The sequence below is a fragment of the Onychostruthus taczanowskii genome, unplaced genomic scaffold (genome assembly GCF_017590055.1).
Source record: "Onychostruthus taczanowskii isolate IOZ18803 unplaced genomic scaffold, ASM1759005v1 scaffold60, whole genome shotgun sequence".
NCBI classification, from domain to species: Eukaryota; Metazoa; Chordata; class Aves; order Passeriformes; family Passeridae; genus Onychostruthus; species Onychostruthus taczanowskii.
In genome coordinates, this window is record NW_024503680.1 from 504,590 (window position 1) to 519,493 (window position 14,904).

The following is a 14,904-nucleotide window of genomic DNA, read 5'->3' on the forward strand; positions in this document are numbered from 1 at the left end:
TCAGCTAATTGTAATATGAGGTGAGAGCTAACATTTATATAATAAGCATCGTAGAAACCATCCTGGAAACAATCTGAATATGTAAAACCCTTTTGGATAAATAGAGAGCATGTGTTTGTGATGTTTTTAACACATGACTTTGGAAATTATCCCAGATGTGTCCAGCACTGTAGTAAATATACCCTCTTTTCAACTTAATTAGTTGAAGAATCCTCTGTCCATGCTTCATGTGTGCTCTCTGCAGCTGGGGTTGTGCTGGGAGCTCAGTCCATGCAGGGGACAGGTTTGGGCACCTGGGATGTCAGGGACAGGGGTGACACCTCGGGGAGTGGGATTCAGGATCACACTGACTCTGGGACTGAGTGACTCAACTCCTGCTCAAACCTCTTTTCGTCCCATGAGTTCTTCCTTCAGTCTCAGGACAGCTGGGGATGGTGTGGGCTTGAGATGTTCTGGGCACTCAAACCCAGAGAGACAGGCCTGGCTCAGCCTCCTGAGCATCCCCTCTGAGCTGACACCTTGTGTGCTAAGGAGAAGGGACAAACCTGGATGAAAGGAATGGTTCTTGGGTGCCTCACTGCTCCCATGTCCCTCTTTGGGCTGTTTGGGGAGCAGGGTTGTCTTGGGTTGGAAATGGGGCTGTGCATTCTGTCCCCATCTGTCAGAGCTGGGGCAGTTCTCTGCTGTTCATGGGCAAACTGTTATTCCTCTTCCCATACCTTTGCCTGAGATCCCCTTAATTTCAAAATTACAATAATTCAGAGGGAGGGGGTTTGCATTTTCCATTTCAGGGGAGGCTCCTACCTTCCTTAGCAGACACCTGGCTTTTCAAACCAAGACAGGGGAGAGTGAGCCCAGAGCATTCCTGCACCTGTGCTGGCTGCAGGTGTCTTGGGGATGCCCTGCTCTGCCTCCTGCCCTTGGATCCCAACCCAGCTCTTTTCAGCTCCTTCCACTCTCAGCAAGGAGATTGTAGTCCTAAATCTGTCAGGAATTCCAGAGAAGGCACAGATGCAAGCCCTGCTGGCTGAGCCAGGGGAGGCTGAGCACTGGCAGCCAGGGTGGGACTCTGGGGACCACCCAAAGGCAGGGCCTGAGGAGCTGTGAAATGGGATGCGGGGAGGCAGGAGTGGAGCAGCCTGTCCCTGCCTCTGCTCCCTGGGCTGCCACCACCCAGGAGTGTCACCAGTCATGGTCTGAGCTGGGCTGAGGCAACAAAACCACAGTAAGGGAGGACAGCCTCTCCATTCCCCAAATCACTGGCTATCACCACATTGCCTTAATTAATTGTTAACATCTCTGTAATTAAGTAGTAACAGAAATGATTCCCTCTCTGTGCTGATGAAGATAATGAATAGCAATCATGGCTGCTTTGTTTACCAGCAGTAATCTGTTTTGAAATATACATTGATTTTATTTTGATTAGGACTAAACCCACTTTCCACGCCGCAAATAAACCTCTGTGATTTGAGTAAATTGCTGTTGGCATTTACATTATGATAATCAGCTCAGAATCAGCTGCTCTCTTCCTGGGTGTCATTTGCTTACTTCTTAGTCCACTGTAATTTGGAGGTTGTACTCAGGAATATTTAATTATGGCTTCCTCTCTGCTCTGTGATCCACGTGTTCCCCAGCACTGTTGTTATCCATCACATGTTCCATAACTCTGCAAGCTCCTCCAGGCTCGTTCTCCTGGTGCTCTTACAGACCTCCAGACCTTCCTCAAGCCAAGCCCAGCTACAAGGCCCTGACAAGAGTGGAAATTGTGAAAACTCCAAAGAAAACCAAAAATAATGTGTTGGTTTTGCACTGAAACCCTGATTGCTGTTATTTTCCTGATTCATTTGGAAAATCCCAGGAGTTAGAGCCTGGTACCAAACTGCCTCAAAAATAAATTCTAGTTATTTCTCTTGTGTTCAGGGAGCTGCTCCTGCCTTTGTCCCAGGCTTCCTGTGTGCTCTGTGCTCATCCCAGTGCCTCTGAGGTGGGGGCCTGGGTTTGGATCTGGTTTGGATCCCAGCTCAGACACCAATGTTGCACTTCAAATCCCTGGACTCAAGTATTTCACTACAAACATCTGAATTCTTCCTGCTGCTTTTAGGGCAGAGTGTGTATCTGGCAACAATGAGATATTTTTTAATCTCAGAGTTGAATCCTTCATTTAAATTATTCACAGCATTCAGTTCTGGCACTTTCTAAATGGAACTTTTCCCTGCTTGAAAACGTTTCTGGTTTTTTAATTCAATGTTTATTTTGATTTATTTTCTTTTTAAGAAGAGAAACACATCCTTTTCAACAATTCTGTTGTTTGTATTTTCAATTTCAAATAATCATAAAATACATGTTTTCCTTTTGAACTGGAAGACAACTTCTGTCCAGAGCAGCCCAGCAACCAAAGTTTTTGCCCAGTAAGTTTAAGCAACATTTTTTTGATGCTGCTGTAGCAAAACATTTCAAAAATTGTTTATTGTGAAACTTCTCCCATCATCCTAAGCCAAGCTGTCCAAGGAGAAGTTTGTTTCTGATATTTTAAAATATTTTAAGTTCCCCAATATCTTGGGAATGCTGCTGGCCTCAGCCTGGGAGGAGGGATGCACCACGTCCTGCTGCCTGGTTTTGTGAGCTGAGGAAAGTGTGACGAAGACTCATCTTGATGATTTTGGGAGTCTTTTCCAACATTAAGGATTCTGTGGTCCTTCCTCAAAGCCTCCTCCCTCCCTGTGCTGCCCTCTCCTCCTTCCCCAGGCTCTGCCCAAGCCTCTCCTGGACTGCAGGGAGGTGGAGAACTGTGGGGGGTATCCTGGAGGGATCCGGAGTGCTCAGGGAGATGCAGGACAGGGCATTTTCCGTGGAAACAGGAGGGCTGGAGCTGCCACAGCTGTTGCAGGGTTCTTCAGCCCGAGCTGGGGCCTAAGGAAAGCAAAATCACCAGCACTGCCAAGGAGCCTTTCCACCACAGGAGGAGTGGGCCAGGGGCTTCTGGACATAGCAATTCAGGAGAATTCCTGCACTGAAAGGGTGCCCAGGCACTGGAAGGGGCTGCCCAGGGAGGTTTGGAGTCCCCATCCCTGGAGGTGTCCAAGGAAGGGCTGGATGTGGCACTCAGTGCTCTGGGCTGGGGACAAGGTGGAGATCAGGCACAGGTTGGACTCTGTGATTTTGGAGGGCTTTTCCAACCTCAGTGACCCTGGGATTCTGTGATTGTGCTCTGCCCCCAAAACCAGGAAGTGTAAGAATTGCCTTAAAAATTAGTTGCAAAAATAATTTGATGGATCCATGAGTCCGTGCTACCAGCTTAGGGTGGTTCCTGCAGCAGAGATCAAGGTCTGACTCCTCTCTTTCAGGAGAGGGCTTCTGGAATGTTTTGGTGTGTGAGGATGCAGCACATCACCTGATCTCAGAATCACTGGGACCTCCAGGGGCAGCAAGGCCAACCTGTGACCAATCCCCACTGTGTCCCCAGCCCAGAGCACTGAGTGCCACATCCAGGCATTCCCTGGACACCTCCAGGGATGGATACTTCAAACCTACCTGGGCAGCCTCTTCCAATGTTTAGCAACCCTTTCTGTGAAGGGATTTTTCCTCATGCCCAATCTGGACCTCCTCTGGGGCAGCTTGAGGCCATGTCCCCTCACCCTGTCACTGTGTCCCTTTGTCCTGGCATGATCTGCACCTGGATCCTGTCAGCTGCTCATTAACATGGACATGGATGGGAATGGGGCTTTTTTCATAACAACAGCAACATTTCATCATCCAACAGCCACACTGGTACATCCAAGAGAGATTTGGAACCATAATGGCACCACAATCCTCATTGTTCTGATGCCTCAGGTTTTAGCTTTTATATTTTTCATATTCTGTGCTGCTTTAGTGTGTGGGTCTGAGTTTCATATGAGGGGATGGTGAGCTCTCTGCACAGAGCAAGGAGACAAAACAATTCCTGCTCCAGCTGGTCACCAAGGACAAATGATCCAAATCTCAGCCCCAAGAGCACAAACACCATGGAATGAAGAGAGAAAAACAAGCAGGATGGGAGTGCAGGGGCTGGAGCTGTAGTGGGACAATGAACTGCAATCTGCAAATGGAGCAGAAGTGATCACAGGGAGAGACCCCGTGAGCGCTCGTGCATTTTGGGACCATTTTGGGTTGTGCTGCCCAAGGTGGATCCATTGAGGAGATCCTTTTAATAAATCCCTTCTTTATTCTTTAGCTCTGTCCAGTCTCTGCTCTAGATCAGCCTGCACAAGGCATCAGTTCAGGTCTGGCACAGCAGGATCACACATCCAGCCCTGGGAATGACATCCTGCTTCCTCTCCAGAACAGGTTCCACCCCTCCCATGTACCCACCCATCCCATGAGAGGGGGGTCACACACTCATCAAAGGAACAGCAGAGAGAGGGGGTGGTCATGCAGGCAAACCCCAGCTCTGGAACTGGAATCATTCATGGCCCAGGGCAAACAGAAACAGGATAATGCAGAGCAAGGGATGGCACAGAGGAGAAGAGGCTTTGAAAAATGCAAAGCCAACCTGTAAACATGCAGGGAAATCTGAACCTTTCACTTCAAAGCATTTAAAGTCAGTGTTAAAAGACTGTTTCTGAAAGGTTTCCGTTCTGCTGCCTCTTGTGCACAATTTTTGTTTAACTCAAACTCTCTATTGGAAACATTTTTTTTTTATTTCATGCTTGAGCTCTGCTGCTGGTTCTGGGAGAAGAGGTGTTGTGTGGGTGTGAACAGAGAATACCAGGAGTTGTAAAGACTTGTGGAATAAAAGAATGTTTAGGTTGGCAGAGCCCCTTGAGGTCATCGAGTCCAACCATTAACTCAGGAAGGCAAGGAAGGGGAGGGGCAGGGAATTCCAAAAAGGGAAGGGAAGGGAAGGGAAGGGAAGGGAAGGGAAGGGAAGGGAAGGGAAGGCTGCCTTGTCTTCCTTTGGCTTGGGTACCCCTCCCTTTCTGCCAAGTCCAGCACCAAACCATGTCTCTAAGCACCACATCCACACATCTTTTAAATCCTTTCTGGATCCTTCCCTGGACAGCCTCTGCCAATGCTTGACAACCCTATTCATTAAGAAATTTTCCCCAGTATCCAATCTGGCCCTCCCCCGGCCCAGCCTGAGGCCGTTCCCTCTCCTCCTGTCCCTGTTCCCTGGAGCACAGCCTTGCTCCCTCAGCCCCTCCAGCCCCCTCCCAGCTCCATTCCCTTCCCTGGACAGATTCCAGCCCCAGGATTCGAGGTGTGGCCCCAGCAGTGCCAGCACAGGGGCAGTCACTGCCCTGCTCCTGCTGCCACACCATGGCTGGCACAGTCCAGGTGCCATTGGCCTCTTGCCCACATGGGCACACCTGGGCTCATGCCACCAGCACCCCCGGGGCCTTTTCCAGCTGCTTTGCCCCAATCCTGGAGCATTCCATGACACTGGTTGTGACCCACATGCAGGACTTGGCCCTTGGCCTTGTTGAACTTCATCCACTGGAGCTCAACCCATGATCCAGCCTGTCCAGAGCCTTCCTGCCCTCCAGCAAATCCATTCTCCCTCCAAACCCACCATCATCTCCAACTAGCTGAGGGTGCCCTCAATCCCCTCGTCCACATTGTCAACAAGGACATTAAGCAGGGCTGTCCCCAAATCCAGCACCCAACTGGATTTAACTCCATGCAGGATCTTTAACCTCCAAGACTGTACATTTAGCTTTGATTTCTTATGGCCAAGCCAAACCTGAAGGTCTGGTTAATTTCAAATTAACACTTCTTTGGAATCTGCTTTGGGGCTGTATTTCTGACGGAGGCCTGGCCAGTCCATGAAAGCTTGAAGTGAAAAAGCAGAGAAAACCTGAGTCATGATCAAAAGGGTACTTTCCAAGAGTTTGGGGGAACAGTGTTCTGCATTCACCAGGCTTTTACCATGATCTGCAGGAAGGGTAACACTGTAGGGCCCTCAGACACCACTGCTCCCAGGGCAGCTTCTGCTCCCACACAAACCCACAATGGATCTGTGTCTTGGTTTGAAAAGACAGGAGTCTCATAATGGAGGCAGGAGCCTCCCTTGAAATGGAAAATGCAAATCCCCTCCTTCTGAATTATTATAATTTTGAAATTAAGGGGCTCTCAGGCAAAGATGTGGGAGTAGGAATAACAGTTCTTTACTAGGAAAATTTAAATATAAATGCAATAGTACAAAAACAAACCCCTGCCAGAGTCAGTTTAGGAGCTGAGCCCTGTGGTCAGGGCGGTGGCACAGTCCCATCCCATGGGGGTTCAGCCCTCCTGCAGTGCCAGCTGTGGTTCTGCTGGAGCAGGGATCCTGCACAAGGCTGGAGTTTTCCTCTGAAGCTCCAGGGCTGCTGGAGATGGGCCTGCTCTTCCTCTGGCAGTGCAGGGCAGGAGAAAGCTGCTCCTCTGGGAATGCAGTGGGCAAAGGCTGCTGTGCTGTTCCAGGCTCAGATTGTATCCAGGTAGGAATGCTTGGCTCCTGCCCTGGCCTGAGCATCTCCCAGTGGGATGATGGAATTTGATCAGCCCTGCAGGGACACTCCCTGGCCATGAACAGCAAAGATCTGCTGGAGGGAGGATTGGCTGTGGGAGAGATCAAGAAAACTGCCCTATGAACAGCAGAGAACTACTCCAGCTCTGACAGATGGAAATAGAACACACAGCCCCAGACCACATCTTTCAACACAGTACCCTCTGGAATCCCATCCCAGTTTCCCAGCACATAGGGTGCAGGGGGCCTCTGCCCAACACAGGCACATTCCCTGTGCTGCGTGGCTGGGGAAGGGCTGGCTCCATGTACTTTGCTTGTCAGCACTAATCAAGCTTTAAAGCAAAGGACAAGCAGATTTTGCTGATTTAATGGATAATTCCAGCTTGTTTGGTCCATCTAATTCAAACTACTAGGACTCAATCTGACGTGACTACTGCCTGTCCCTGCTTATCTTTGTCAATAGCTTTAGACACAGGTCAATGCAGGTAATCTGTTTTCAAGGGACTCTCAAAACTAGCAGGTGTTTCTATTTAAATATCCTTTTTTTCATTTGCAAATTCTCCCTTTCCCTCATTATTGCTATCAAGTTTTGGGGTTTTGTTTGGATTTTTTTCCCCGCAAAATATTTTTTTTTATTGTTATGAAAATAATTTATTCCATCTTCTGGCTGAACCTCTACTGACACTTACATGAATTATGGCTTCCTAAGGCACTTTTCTTCCTGAAATAGTTTTTAAAGGAAGGGAATGAGTCTTGTGAATATTTACTGGGATTGAGACAACCCTGTGAGTGATCCTGATTAACATGGCCATGCTTTGAGGAGGAAAACGTGATGGGCAGAGGACTTCAACACACTCCAAGGAATATTTTTACACCAGAAATACTGTGTGTTCCTTTTTTCCTGCACATTCCTTTTTGCTGCGTGCACAAACATAAAAGTCCAAGTGCAGGCTACAGGGAATTTATAGACAGACACAAGCTGCTTAGATGATCAAATAAAAGATGTTTAAACCTCATCAATCTTTCAGGAAGCAGAAGGGAAATTTGATTGTCTCTGACAAATGAATGACCTTTGGCAGTTCAGCACAAAGGTGAAGCAGATCCCAGTTTAACAGCACAGGCAGCAAGGGCAGCAGTGGAGTCTCAGATTTTATGGTGGACTCTTTATATTATGAAGTCCATCCAGTAAAAAACCTCCCAATATCCTGCAGCTCCATGTGCAGCAAATCTAGGAGCAGCTCCTTGGAGACATCACAACTTTCCCTGTAGAAACCCCAAAGCTGGAACTTCTGCTCCTAAATATCGTACTTGGGCAGGAAGAGAAGTTAAGCAAAGGGCCAGCAGGTCCTTTTATCCCTCCTGGGAAACATTGTCCTTTATAGCCTCTCCTGGGAGCACAGTTCTGTGGACAGCAGAGCACTTTTTGCTCTCTCAGGTGGGTCATGGATAGTGACAGCAGGCTCTGGACTGCAGCCCAAGTCTCTTGGCAATGCTTTTGAACTTGCAGGTGAAGATTAGGAAGCTAAATGGGGACAGGTACAGCTGCTGGATCTTTTGGACTTGGAAATCAGCTGTGCTGCTGCTCCCCAGCTTCTCTGAGCTCAGCAGCTGCCTTTACTCAGAAGGACAGATGACATGGCTATTCCATGGATTGCAAATATAAGGATGATTTAAGAGCTCCACAGGCTGACAAGACATCTTCTGCAGGCTGTGAGTTAGGGCTTGTCTCCCTTCATCAGTTTGATTGATCTGAAGGTCACCTCAAAGCCCAGTCCTGCAGAACTCTGGGCCTGGCTCCAGGCTGCTGCCTCCAGGTAACTGCAGCCCTCCCAGGAAGGGACCAGCTCTTCCCCATTCCTGTGCCATCTCCATGCCACTCTGCCATGGGCTGGGGCACACCAGGGCATGGAAGCATTGGAAGTTCTCCAGCAGATCCCAGCTTGTACTGGGGAGTGGCAGCAGCCTGAGCAGACAGTCCAGGGATGCACCAGAGCAAGGCTTCCCAAAGGGACCTGGAATAGGCATTAATGTGCACTTAACTGGGATATCTTTCATGCAAGGAACAACTCCAGTAAACAGCAAATACTGAGAGAAATACAGAAATGCCCCCCAAAATGTCAGTGTTCTTATTTGCCCATGTCTTGGTGAACTTCAATGTGTGGTACCTACAGCAGACGCATTGACCATTAGTTGTTAGGATTCAATGTATGAGGCATGGGAAAACTTGAAAGACAGGAGACATTTTTAAATGCCAACCTTTGAAATGTTAAATAAGAAGACAGAGAGTCAGGAGCTTCCCTTTCAAACCTATAAAACTTCAGTTTTCAGAAAACACTGAAGTGGATAATCAAATAGTCTATCTGTGATCTCACAGAGGAGTATAAAGGGATGAGTAACAGTCTGTATGGATTTGTCAAGAACAAATATGTCAAACCAATCTAATTTTCCTTTATGACAGTGCAAAAAGCCTTCTGGATAGAGAAGAAACAGACCATGTCATAGATCTTGATTTTAGTCAGGCTTTTGACACAGTCTCCTCTGATACTTCCATGAGCTAGAAAAATACCATCTGAGTGAATATATTATTGGTAGTTGCAAAACTGGTTAGAAAATTATAGATGGAGCAATCATTGACAGATTACTGTCAGAATAAGATGCTTGCAGTATGGACTGAGCTTTCAGCACTTTCATTAATGGTCCCAATGATGGAACGCAGAAAACACTTCTCAAGCTGGCTGACACCTCCACATGGAAAGGACTGCCAGGATTGGGATGAGTAGACTCACAAATGAAGTGCACAGATTCAGAGCTGAGTTGGAGATGAATTGAAACAAAAAGGAGATGCTGCTTGCTGGGTGTAAGTCCCCATCTGGAAAGGAATGGCCAGCTGTGGGAATTCCAGATGGGAACAAGTGGCTGATGAGCAGATCTGAAGGGAAGTCTGTGAGATTACTGTGGATCAGGTGCTCAGCAGGAGAAGGCAAAGCCTCACTCCAAACAAACTGTGATTTGTGAGCCATGTCAGAAACTCCTCCATCAGCTTATCTTGTAGGCTTTGGACACATATGGTTACTGCTCAGCCAGTCTTCATGTCCCTACAAAAACACTGTGTTCTCTGAAATGATTTATCCCCAACTTAGCAGTGGCATATTTAGCTTTGAACATATTGGGCTTGGAAGGCAAGGCAAGACTGAAATTGTGATGTGACTGTAGAGCAAACTGTCCAACTCTCCCATTAGTTGGAGTTTTTTGTTACCCCCTTGTATTCGTCAGCATGTTTCTCATGAGAGTGCAGAGATGAGATCAACCTGGGGAACCAAGCATACTCCTGGTGAAACCTCATTAGCTGAAAACTTGGCTTTGCTGGGTGATAATCATACAAAACTAGTGTTGGAGGACAAGGTCCACTTTTTTGCTTTCTTTTCAAATAGTGCCTTCTGCCCACTCTACAGCAGGATGTGAGTCCCTGCTGCCTGCTCCTGCCTTTCCAGAGGAAGCCACACAGACCCTTTCCATGGGAAATGTCCAGACAAATCCTTTTCAGCTCTCTAGACCACTATACACGAGCACAGAAAGTCCAGGGAATGCTCAGAGCCCTCCCCATCCCTCTCACTCCCTTTTTTTTTTCTGGAGAAAATCTGATTAAAGCCGTGCAGGAGAGCAGCAGATGGCAGTTTTGACGTGAGGTGAAGACAGCTTAATCTCCATCTGTGCTGACATTTTCACATGCCTCCCTGCAAACGCTGGCCCCCGATAAGCTCTAAGGCAGAGCTGGGGGGTCTCGGTGCCCTTTGCCAGAGGATTTTCCAGGCGGGATGTTGGGAGCTGGCACACACCGGCCACGGGCTGCCCTTGCTGGAGACTCTGATCATTACCCAGCAGCTCGGTGATTGGGCTATCGACCTAATTAACACCCTGGGCACCTCGGCAGAGCCGAGCTCGGGCTTTGGGAAGCATCTGCAGCCCTGCCCTGCCGGCTCCAGAGAGGCAATTAGGGGAGCTTGGAGCGAGGTCAGGGAAAAGCGAGGCACAAAGGCAGAGCATCTTCTGAAGGGAGCTAATTACAGAGGGTGATTCCAGGATCCCGGCACCCTGTAAGCCAGAAGGATCTGGCAATTAAGGCAGGGATGCCTTTTGTGCTGGATTTCTAAGTTAACACATGGAATTTTGGTGTTGGAGGCTCAAGTGTATCTGCCAGGGCACTCCCACGGTGGAGTTTTCCAGGCCAGCATTTCCTAGATGGAGGCTGAATGTTGAGGTTGCCACTGCACCCTTTGGAGTGCAAGCCCAGGGAATGTGGTCCCTGCTGGGAGCCCATGGGGCTGGGAGCTCTGTGGCCTCCCTTGATCACCTGCTGGGATGGGAACTGCTTCATCCAACCCCCTCCATCATCTAGGACAGGTGGGCACTGCTGAAACACAGAGCTCAACACAGCTCTGGAAATGGCAAATCCCTTCAAGGTGAATTCCTGCAGCACCAGATGGCCCTGCAGCAGGGCACTGGCCAGCACTCAAAAATGTGTTTTGCATGGGTTTCCCTGCCCGAAGCTGAGGCACTGCCCCACATGCTCTGTGCCAGCCTCTCACAGGACCCTGCACCCAGCAGATGAGGTGAGGTGCTCAGCTGGGGAGGCAGGAGCATCTCAAATCCAAATCCTTGTTGGAGAGCGTGAGCAAGACACTAACAAGGCTTGGCAGTAGGACTGGGGATTTGGTGCTTCAACACAAGCACCTGGAAAGCACTTCTCATTAAATGCAGCAACCAAACAACACAGAGCAGGGGGAAAGGTGTGGTTTTATTGAAGCCAGCTTCTGATATGAAGGAAGAAAGGAAAGCAGGATAATGCCGTTGCCCAGCCACAGTCTCAAGGCTCTCACTAACATCAACAGCACAGCACATTTTTGCAAAGAAGGAAACAAAGCCCTTGGTGTGGGGGACACCAGAGGAAGGGGAGGAGGGAGTGGTCCAGTGGAGAGCCCAGAGCTGGTGTGTCAGCGTGACTCGGGAAGGCTGCTCCTGCTGGCTGCCACCCTGGGATCATCCCAAGGCTGCAGAAATGGAAGAGAAATCAGAGCTACAAATCCTCCTGGAGACCTGAACTACCCGAGGGGATTAGAGCAGGGTTTGGCTGCACATTCAGGACAGATTTGTGAGCAGGCTCCCGGGGTGCCAGCAGGACACAGGGCAGGCTCCTGGGGGCACAGCCAGGCATCAGCTCAGCTCTGCAGCCACAGCTTTGGGTTCTGAGCAGCACCAGGACTTCCCATCTTCTCTGCCCTGTGTAGGGGCCCAGCGTGCTCAGCTCTTGCCAGGAGGTGGCTGAGCACAGGGAGGGGGTGTTGCTGCAGCCCCAGATTTGCTGTGTGTCCTCCACACCCATCCACAAGCTCTCACCTCCCTGTCCCTGTGGGAATGTCACCAAGCAATCAGGCAGCAGCCCCATCCAGAGCACACTGTGGCTCTTGGCACAAGCCCTGTGTGTTCAGGACTCTGCTGATGGCAACACGTGGGTGCAGGGCCAGAGAGCTGCACAGCAAACCCAGCCCAGGGAGCAGCTCCTGAGAGCAAGCACCTTGTCTGAGGCCTTTGGAGGTGTGTAGAATAACACAATCTGCACAGACAGCTTTAGGATGCCTCCCGTGGTTGTCTGACACCCCCATGAGCTACTGCCCAGGGACCTTTCTTGGGCAAGCACAGGATTTATGGTGCAATTGTGCTGTTCAGTGTGTTCCAGGGAGGGGGCTGTGGCTTTAAGGCAGTGCAGGAATGACTCGTTTCTCAACTTCACAGAGCATCCTTGAAATGCTACTTGTGCCATCTTGTGTTTTCCCTGCTCTAAATCAGTTTAAGTGCTTTGTTCTCCCTGCCACCTATTTTTATGATATCTCCCCTTCTCCAACATGCACACAGCCCCATACACACTGTATTGCTAGGCAGGCAAACAATCTTTCATGCTTCAGGAAGGCCAGCTCAGTCTAACGTAGACATTCAGGTTTCTGACTCTCTGTGGCTTGTTTAACATCAGCCAGGCAAAGATGAAGTCTTGATGACCACATCTTGCATGTTCTTCTGGTTATAATTACACAATAGCAGACAAACATGAGGTTTTTGTGCAGGGGTGTCAGCCTCAGAGGTGTCACTGCCCTGAGAAAAGCTGTCTGGGCCTGGGAGGATTGAAGGCAATTGAGAGGTCACAGTGAGGTCTTACCTCTATAAATGTTCTGCTGGTAACCTCAATTCTGGGAACAAATCATTTCTCAGGAAACCTGGGACTGTCTCCTTTGCTTAAAATCCTTACTCAGGGTGAATTTAGAAAGCCCAAGGTAGAAGCAAATTGGCTGGAAACAAAGCAATAATCCATTCATGGCTTTGGTTCAAAGTTTATCCATAGATAACTTTTTCCAGCAAATCCTTCTAGATGTAACCAAGTTGACCAAAGTATCACTGAGCACCTCCTGTTCTCCTTTAACCACATTATTTGGCGTTGTCAAGGAGCCAGGATGATTCCTGCCCATCCTCAAACGCTCCTGGCTCCCTGCTTGGTGAGTGACACCTCAGAATGCAGAGAACAATGTGTGGCAGCTGAAAACAGCTGTGCTCTGCAGTCCTCAGTGCCAGTCCACTGGTGCTGATGGGATTTGGGAACCCTGGACACAACTGGTGGCTGACCTCTTGCAAACAGTGCCTGGGCTGGTCACAAGGAGTCAAACTGCAGAGTTGTTCTTCAGCATTTGCTCAGCTTTATCTCTCTTTTCATTGGTCTTAATAGAAGCACAGTGTCACAGCATGGTTTGGGTTGGAGGGGACCTGAAATCTCATCTCATCTCATCTCATCTCATCTCATCTCATCTCATCTCATCTCAATCTCATCTCAAGCCCTGCCAGGGGCAGGGACACCTTCCACTAGTCCAGACTGCTCCAAGCCCATCCAACCTGGCCTTGGATGTACAAAGCTCCTGAGAGAATGGGAGAGATACTTCAAATCTCTCCCATTTAACTGACATTTAACTGAAACATTTTACTGAAATAGGGTTTGTATAAGCAGACAATCCAGTCTGTGAGTCTGAGGAGCCTTGTAATTGGACTGCTAATGACAGCAGGTTATTTATTGCATTTTTATGCAGTTCAAGCTGAAAACTGGACCAGTGCTAAGCAAGAGGAGCGGCCCTTTCCTCTTGCAGTTTCCTGGTTTCACAAGGGGCTGTGGCAGCAAAACTCACTTTGCTCTGAGGATGGGCCCTTCTCATTCCAGCATGGCATATTCCCTGCTATCTATCTGAAATAAATAAGGTAAGATCAAAACCAGGAAATGAAGATGGAGCAATCAGATAGGGCTGTTTACACCTCAGGCTCAGTGGCCTGAATTTAGCAAAGGTCTGTAGCAAGTTGCCAACTTCCTCACTACTCCTCTGATTCCTGATTATTATTTTTTATCATAATGCTCTGGCACCCCTGGCTCCCAGGCATTGCTTTGAACTCCAGCTACTGCCTTGTAAATGAGACTCCAGCTTGAAAACAATGACCTGAGGCACCTCAAAGCTGAGGAAAGCAGGGAGAGGAAACAGAGATGGGATTGCTGGGGCTGTGCTTTTAAGTCTCATCATTTCCCACCCCATCTCATTGTCTGGGGCATCCAGTGTTCACTGACCAACAGCCAGGGACATCCTGGCACAGGAGCCACCCCTGCAGCCAGGACTGGGCCCTCCTTGGATGATGCAGCTGGGCTCAGTCACTAAGAATCACACAATAACTGAGGTTAGAAAAGACCTCCAAATGATAAAGTCCAACTTTCAACTAAACACCACCATTCCCTCTAAACCATACTGCAAAGTGCCACATCCACTCATCTTCTGAATCCCTCCAGGGATGAGGATTCCACCACCTCTCTGCGCAGCTGTTCCAATGCTTAACTTCTCTTTAGGTGATGAAATTTTCCATGATATCCAATCAGAACCTTCCCTGGCACACCTTGAGGCCAGTTCCTCCTGTTCTGTTTGTTCTTGGGAGCAGACTGACCCCCACCTGGCTGTCCCCTCCTGTCAGGAGCTGTGCAGAGCCACAAGGTCCCCCCTGAGCCTCCTTTTCTCCAGGCTGAGCCCCTTTCCAGCTCCTCAGCCCCTCCTGGTGCTCCAGCCCCTTCCCCAGCTCTGTTCCCACCCATGGAGAGCTCCCAGGAGAGCTTTGCATCTCCCACCATCCCGCCTCCCTTGGCAAACCTGCCCTGCTTCTATTTCCACCTGAAAACCTGCACCAGATCCCTCAATTCCAGCACTCCCTTCTAAGAGAAGCAAAAGCTGGGCAAGCCCATTCCAAAGTAGCTGTTTGCAGGCTCTCTGGCAGGTTTTTGAAGGCAGACTGCAGAAGGTTAATGAGTCCTGGCAGTGTGAGCCCCTGCTCCGGGGGATCCTGCCTCATGCTGG